At 36.6% G+C, this 8370-nt stretch overlaps 1 non-coding gene across 1 annotated transcript; it reads left to right on the forward strand.

The window, feature by feature from the left end:
- The first annotated feature begins 364 nt into the window (after positions 1-364).
- On the forward strand, positions 365-472 carry LOC131505842 (U6 spliceosomal RNA). Its single transcript, XR_009258605.1, has one exon. It is a non-coding gene; the product is annotated as a U6 spliceosomal RNA (small nuclear RNA).
- Positions 473-8370: the final 7898 nt, after the last annotated feature.

The raw sequence follows: 8370 nt of genomic DNA on the forward strand, positions 1-8370 counted from the left end.
CCACACAATCTGCTGCTGCTTGTCAGGAGAGCTGTTAACTTCTGTAGAATGTTGCTCTGAATGCCATTAAGGTTTGAATTAAAATAAATTTGCTAAGTGGCTTGTATATTCGTGCTGGGACAAGAATTAGTCTATCGGAAGCAAAAGCACACGATTTCCCTTCTACCTGATCTGAGGGACACTCTCGGGCTTGATACCGACCCTCTCCACCGTCTGTGTTCCCTGGCTGGCTTTCGCAGTTCTGCAAGTTGCCTGCACAATGCCGTATGCATCCCCAAACCTTCTCTCCACGTGGAATCTTATACGATGGAAAGAATTCTTGGAAAACCCGTTAAGGGTTTATGCTCATCGAGAGTACTGTTGTGTGCTCGCTTTGGCAGCACACGTGACTAAAATTGGAACGACACAGCGAAGACTGGCATGGTCCCTGTGCAGGGATGACACATAGATTCATGAGAATAGTGTCGTAACAGTGAACAATTATCTACTGTCCTACAGATTATAAATGATAAGATGCCATGCATGTCTTAGATTCGGACAATCTAAGTTCAAAGTTAAATTTAAGTCAAGTTTGTGTTTAAATTTAGTGCTTAGTTCTTTGCGTACTGTATCTGCAGGCCACATCTCACATCTGGCCCATTTGCATACATGCTCTCTCATTTATTCCTTATAATTATTGCAAGAGGCAGTTATATTTGCTATCTTCATTCTCGTGAAGGGGAAACTGAGACGAGGTACTGGTGACGCTGGGATTGAACTGTAACTTAGTTAACTAATTCCATGGGCCAAGAGTTTTGTATTGTTTCTTGCTTGGATCAGTACAGATTGCTTCCTCTGTGGCAACTATTGACAACCACACAAATAAAGGTTTTGGTGCTGCGACTGGCAGAGAAGGCGGGAGCATTTCAGAGTTCAGTTCCTAGCTGAGCGAGGGCCTGGGAGCCTGAGGAAGCAGCCTAGCTTCGAGGAGGTTCTCAGGATCAACACCTTCTTTCTGCTTTCTCAATGTGTTTGGCAATTGCCACAGTGAACAGTTCCTGTCATTTTCACCTAAGATATCTTTGAATTAGTCCCATAAGCTGTTTACACATATTGATGCCATACGACTTGCCCCTTTTCAAAAGAGAAAAATACAAAACTTGTAAGTGTTTTTTTTTTTTTAAATTAACATTTATCTATTTTTGAGAGAGACAGGAAGAGTGAGAGTGGGGAAGGGGCAGAGAGAGAGGGAGACACTGAATCTGAAGCAGGCTCCAGGCTCTGACCTGTCAGCACAGACCCTGACGTGGGGCCCGAAATCATGAAACCAGAGATCATGACCTGAGCCGAAGTCAGAAGCTTGACCGTCGAAGCTGATGGAGCTACCCAGGGGCCCCAAAACTCGTAACCTTGAAACAAAATTATTCCTGTAGTACTGTGGAATGTAGGGAGCTTTCATTTTATTTTTAACAACAAAATTTGCATTTCATGGGAAAGGGAGAGCGTGTGTGTGTGTGTGTGTGTGTGTGTGCATGTGCATGCCCGCACATACACACATCCATGATGGTCCTGGTAATTATGAAAAATTATTTTTACTTAATTAGTTTACTTAACTATAGAAAATGATCTTGCAAAGATACATGCACTATCCACCTTTTACCAAAGAACTTCAGAAAACTGAATTAATGTATCTAACTAGCATTTTGTTTACATTCTTCTATCTTCTCTATGTTCTTCCTTAATAATCAAGTGTAGCATAAAATAAGAACGCTACCGCTGTTGACATAATTTATAGAAATGTATTAGGATGGCTAAACTGACACATTATCTTGTATTTTACGTGGATATTAAGGTATTCAGAGCCTTAGGAAAAGTGATAAAGAGGGAAAGTAAGATCGGGACAGACTAGGACTTACTAAGAAATTTTCGAAACAATGCAAAGAGTGCACAACTGTGCTAAAATCAATAGGGGTTGCGATTTCATTCGAAGTGTCATATTTCAAGAAGTCTTAATACCGGTGTTCCATTTCTCATTTAAATATCTCTAAAGTCTTCTAGGTCCAGATGAATGAGACAGAATAAGGAAAATCTTCCTTATGTCTCCCAAACAAAAAGGAAGGGTAGCTAAAAATGTATTTTTATGTTAAATGACATACGTAGACTTACCTTAAAAAAGGGAAGAGGAAATCTCCACTGATACCTAGGATAAATAGAAAATAACTTTAAATATCTACGAGAGGGGGAAGAAGACAGATTTTACTCAACGTAATAGCAATTAGATTGACAACAGGCTTTTTATCATTAAAAAAAAATAAGGTCAATAAACTGTCATCTTTAAGGTATCCAACTTGAGAGTGCTTAGACTAGCTATGCCATTATACTGCCCGGAGGTGTCAGAATAAAGTCAAGGCATTTAAGAGATACAAAGTCTATGAAAGCTTATTATTCATCGACCCATCTGGAAGAAACCACTGAGGATGTAGCTAAGGAGGAAAACATTGAATCTAGCTGGGAAAAGTGAGGTTCAAATGACACTGTAACCAAAAAAAGTTCAAATATGTGATATTAGTTTCCCATCGCTGCTTGTAACAAATACCCACAAGCTTAGTGATTCAAAGCCACAAATTTATTGTCGCCAAATCTGGAGGTCAGAAGTTTAAAATTGTTCTCACTAGGCTAAAATCACGGTGTCAGCGGGTTGGATGTATTTCAGATACCTTGAGGAGAGTACACTTTCTTGCCTTTTTCCAGCTCTCAAGGCTACATGCATTTTTTTTGGCTCATGGCTCTTTTCTTCATCTTCAGAGCCAACTAAAGTCGCATCTTGAAATCTCCATTTTCTCCCTCTGCTTTCCACATTTCCTTGTCTGACTCTCTGGCCATCGTCTTTCCCTTCTAAGGACACTTTTGATTTCTTTGAGCTCACACAGATAACCCAGGAAAAGCTCCCCACTTGGAATCCTCTAACTTAATCACATGCTCAGTCTCCTTTTTTGCCATGTACGGTAACATATTCACAGATTCCAGGGAATAGAACACAGACATTTTAGAAAGACCCTTTATTCCATTTGCCACACATTGATCAAGCTAAAAAATCAAATACTGTAGAAGTAAAAGAAAGACAGTAGCTTCATTTTTTTTTAGAATAAAACAAGGGAGAGCAGCAATATTAATCATCTAGTAAAAAAAGGATCAAATTAATTTTAAAGAAAATAGAGGGCAGAAAATTATAAAAAGACAAAAATGCACAATTGGGAAATTCAACAAATGAAAGGGTTGATCACTTGAAAAGACTAATAAGTTTGACAAACTACTGGCAAGACTAACCAAGAAAAAGTGTTTAATGCACAAATCCCCCATAATGAAAAGCACATACATGAAAAGTTAATACAAGGATATTGTAAACAACTCTATGTAAATCAAGTTGAAAAAAACAGAAGAAATAAAAGAAATCTTAGGAAAATGCAATTTAACAAAACACACCCGAGAAAAAATAGAAACTCTGAATAGTCCTAGATCTATGATATAAATTTAATTCATAATTAATGGGAGAAAACTACCCAAATCCTTTTCAAAGTCCAGAATAAACTTGAAACCAAAGCCTTTCAAAATATTACAAGACAAAATTACTAGCTAATTTTTCTCATAAACATGTAAAAAACCCTGGTGCAAAAAAAAAAAAAAATCCAGAGATATACTAATAGGATAATACATCAAAAATAAATGAGTTTTAGTCCAGGAATACAAAGTAGGCTTAACATTTGAAAGTCAAACAGTGTAATTCACCATAAAAATGAGAAATTTATTTGATCATTAAAAAAATTAATGTTTACTTATTTTTGAGAGACAGAGCACAAGCAGGGCAGAGAGAGAGGGAGACACAGAATCCAAAGCAGGTTCCAGGCTCTGAGCTGGCAGCACAGAGCCTGGTGCAGGGCTTGAACCCACGGACTGTGAGATCATGACCTGAGCCTAAGTCGGATGCTTAATTGACTGAGCCACCCAGGTGCCTCTGTTTGATCATTTTAACAGTTGTGGAAAGTGCATTTGATATAACTTAGCACCTATTCATGATGGGATTGTGTACTTAGAAAATCCAAAAAAGGCTAAAGATAAATTATTAGTAATTGAGTAAATTCAGTAAGGTCACTGGATTTACTCTCAATACTTTATATACTTTGTAAATATATATTGCCACAAGTAACTGAAAGATAAAATTTTAAAAATGGATATCACTTATAGTACCATAAAGCAACTCTAGAAATAAATCTAGAAGAGATTTGGAAGACATTGACACAAGAACTATAAAATATTACTGAGGGGAATTACAGAACATCTAAATAAAAGGAATGACATTTCATGTTTAGGGATTAAAGGCTCAATGAAATATTGGTAGGGCTTCCTAAAAGTCAGCCCATTGATTTATTACAATTTCAACTAAAATCTAAGCTGAATTTTTTTTTTTTTTGGTGAAAAATTTCACAATGATTTTAAAATGTATATGGAACTAAAGAAGACCAAGGAAGGTGAAATTAATCTTGAAGGAAAACAAGTTAGGCAACTTACCTTTGTAGATGTCAGCATTTATTATATTATAGTAAGGGAGGCAGTATGGTATTAATGTAAAAAAGTACGCAAATAGAACAATGAAGGAGAAAGGAGTAGATTGTGTAACGAATAATGTTATGTCAATAAAATATCTATATAGAAAAAATGATCCGAACCTCTGTTTTACACCATGCATGGAAATTAGTTTGAGGTGGATTATAACTCTAATATGAAAGGTAACACAATAGTCTATAGAAGATTACATATGAGGATATTTTTATCATCTTCGAGTAGACAAAGTTTTCTTAATAGGACATGTAAAGCTCTGATTATAAAGGAAATGACTGGTAGATTTGATTGTAGTAAAATTAAGACTCTGTGCTCCTCAGAACATATTCTTAAGGCTGTGAGAATCAACCTCCTTCCGAGAGTCCTGGATTTCTAGCAATCACTAAAAAAAGGCAGACAATGCAATTTTAAAATTGAGAAAAAGACTTAAAAGTCACTCGCTAAAAAGTCTGCTACAATTGCTAGTAAGCATGAAAATGTGTACATGATTAGCTATCATAGAAATAAAAACTATACTACAATCAGATGCTATCACCTATGTATCAGAATGACTATAATTGAAAAAAAAGCCAAAACAATTATTTAATACTAAAATAGTTCTTTAGTACGAAAAGGGTCTCATATTGCTTGTGGGAGTGTAAATTGGTACAGTCCCTTGGAAATCTGTTTTGCAGTATCCACTAAAGTTCAATGCTTGCATACTGTATGGCCAGCAGTTCCAGCTCAAAGTATGTACCCAAAAGAATGGCCCGCACATATTCATGAAAAGATATATAGAGACGGATGGGTGTATCTATACAGTAAAACCTTGGTATGTGAATAACTTGTTCTGTGAGTGTTCCGCGAGACAAGCAAACATTTCTAATAAATTTGTTTTTATTTTTTTAAAATGTTTATTTTTGAGAAAGAGAGAGACAGAGCGTGAGTGGGGGAGGGGCAGAGACAGAGGGAGACACAGAATCGGAAGCGTGTTCCAAGCTCTGAGCTGTCAGCACAGAGCCCGATTATGGGACTCGAACCCATGAGCTGTGAGATCATGACCTGAGCCAGTTGGACGCTTAACCAACTGAGCCACCCAGGGGTCCCTAAATTTTAACTTGATAAGTGAGAGATATCTTGCAATACAAATAGTATGTGATGCCAAATGTCACATGATCACAACTGAGCCAATGGATCTTGAATTTCGCTTTGATATACAAGTGCTTTGGATGTTTCCGGAATGAATTATGCTCACAAACCAAGGCTTCACTGTATGTCTATACTCATAGCTGCAATGTTTATGTTAGTCCAAAGTGGAAATAACCCAAATGTTTATCAGCACAAAGGCAGGTAAGTAAATTTTGGTATATTCATTTGTTTTCTTAATTTCCGTTTCCTTTAAAAAAATTGTTTTTAAAAAGTTTATTTATTTTAAGAGAGAGGGAGAGCATAAGCAGGAGAGGGGCAGAGAGAGAGGGAGAGACAGAGCGCCAAGCAGGCTCTGCACTGTCAGCGTGGAGCCCTCCACGGGGTTCAAACCCAATAACTGTGAGATCATTACCTGAGGTGAAATCAAGACGCACTCAACCAACTGAGCCACCCAGGCACCCCCTTAATTCCTATTTCTCATATTAGCATTATTATAGCAGCTTCATTTTGGTTAGAATACACCAGCTTTTTCCTTGTTTAATAACCTTACACACAAATAATTTATTATTTTTGATATATGTAATTTAAGCTAATTTATACATACATTATATACATATATATATGTAACTAATTTTGACTTGGTTTTATTTTTTTGCAATCTGAGAATCTCCTTGTTAATAGTTGGGTTTAACTCATTTATATGAGTTGTGTTTATAGGTATGTTTAATGTTATAAGTTATGAAATGTTTACATTGTGTGTGAATAGTCACATTCAGAGGGTTTGATGAGGACTTCTGTATTACTAGACTTCTGTATTCTGTTCTATTTCTTGATCAGAGTGGTGCTAAAAATTAATCAAACTGTACATTTAATATGTGTCTTTTGGAACACACTTTATATATCAATTAAAGCATGTCAGTTTAAAAATTTACATAAAGTAAGTAAGTTTTAATAAGAATTCAAGGATTTAAGGACATCTCTCCAAAACGGATATGGCATGTGATGAATATGATATTATAATTCTAAATAAAAATATTTACCCAATCCATGCTATAAGCAAAACAAGAGAAAACAAAAAGATGATTCAACAGCAAAATATGGAAGGAGAAGTATCAACATTATTGGAAGGAATAAAAGAGAGCATATTTACGACATCAAGTAAGGAATATATTCTTCAAGAAGAAAGTAAAAAGAAAAATCTCTATTCAAGGAAATATTGTTTAGTCTGATTTCATAAAAAATTAACATTTTATAGCAACAAAAATAGTCACAAAAAGATGCCATAAGCAAATGACAGGAAATATGGTCAATTAGGAAAATCAATTTAGAATGTATATAATATTCACAATTTTTGATGGGAATGTAAATTAGAATAAAATTTGAAGAAGTGGAGCATCTGGTGGCTTAGTCCACTGAGTGCCCAACTCTGGATTTCAGCTCAGGTCATGATCTCATGGTTTGTGAGTTCGAGCCCTGCATTGGGCTCTGTGCTGACTGTAGAGCTTGCTTGGGATTCTTTCTTTCCCTCTCTCTGCCCCTCCCCCACTCTGTGCGCATGCGCGTGTGTGTGTGTATATATAAAGATTATACATACCATATAAAGAATACATTTGTATATATACACAAGGAGTGTATATATAAATATAAACTCCCAGTACAAGTGCTTGGATGTTTATTACAGCAATAATTGCAAACAGAAAAGAGACTATATGACCAAAACATTCTTCAAAAAGACAAATTAAATACAATTAGATATTATGTTAAATAGGGGCACCTGAGTGGCTCAGTCAGTTAAAACGTCCGACTTTGGCTCAGGTCATGATCTTATGGTTCATGAGTTTGAGCACTAGGGCAGGCTCTGTGCTGACAGCTCAGAGCCCAGAGCCTGCTTTGGATTCTGTGTCTCCCTCTCCTTCTGCCCCTCCCCTGTTTGTACTCTGTCTGTCTCTCTGAAAAATAAATAAGCGTTAATGTTAAATACAATATAGTATCTATATATCAGATAATAGAAAACATTTATCTCAATAGGTATACAAAGATAAGTATCCAAGCATATTTTGAATGCAGCAAGATGTATGCAGTGATCACATTTATATGAATAAACACTTACACACATTCAATGTGCGAATTTGTTAAACCAATGCAATGCATCCTTTTCGAAAATTAGTGTGTGTGTGTGTGTGTGTGTGTGTGTGTGAGTAAAGCTATAAAAGTGGGTTGATGGTAGAGATTGCTTCTGATGACCAGGGCTGAGAAATAGGAAGGGGATAGGGAAAATGACATAGGGTATGCTGCGAAATTAGAATTTACTTCATTTCTAAAAATTAGGGTTTTTTTTTTTCAAATTTTAAACATTTGAAGCAAATATTAAAGAATTGTAAATGCTTACAATTCTTGGTGGCGTAATTCATAAGTGATAATTTCATTGTTCAATATGTTATAAAAGTGCTCTGGAGGGGCGCCTGGGTGGCGCAGTCGGTTAAGCGTCCGACTTCAGCCAGGTCACGATCTTGCGGTCTGTGAGTTCGAGCCCCGCGTCAGGCTCTGGGCTGATGGCTCGGAGCCTGGAGCCTGTTTCCGATTCTGTGTCTCCCTCTCTCTCTGCCCCTCCCCCGTTCATGCTCTGTCTCTCTCTGTCCCAAAAAT

The sequence above is a fragment of the Neofelis nebulosa genome, chromosome 2 (genome assembly GCF_028018385.1).
Source record: "Neofelis nebulosa isolate mNeoNeb1 chromosome 2, mNeoNeb1.pri, whole genome shotgun sequence".
NCBI classification, from domain to species: Eukaryota; Metazoa; Chordata; class Mammalia; order Carnivora; family Felidae; genus Neofelis; species Neofelis nebulosa.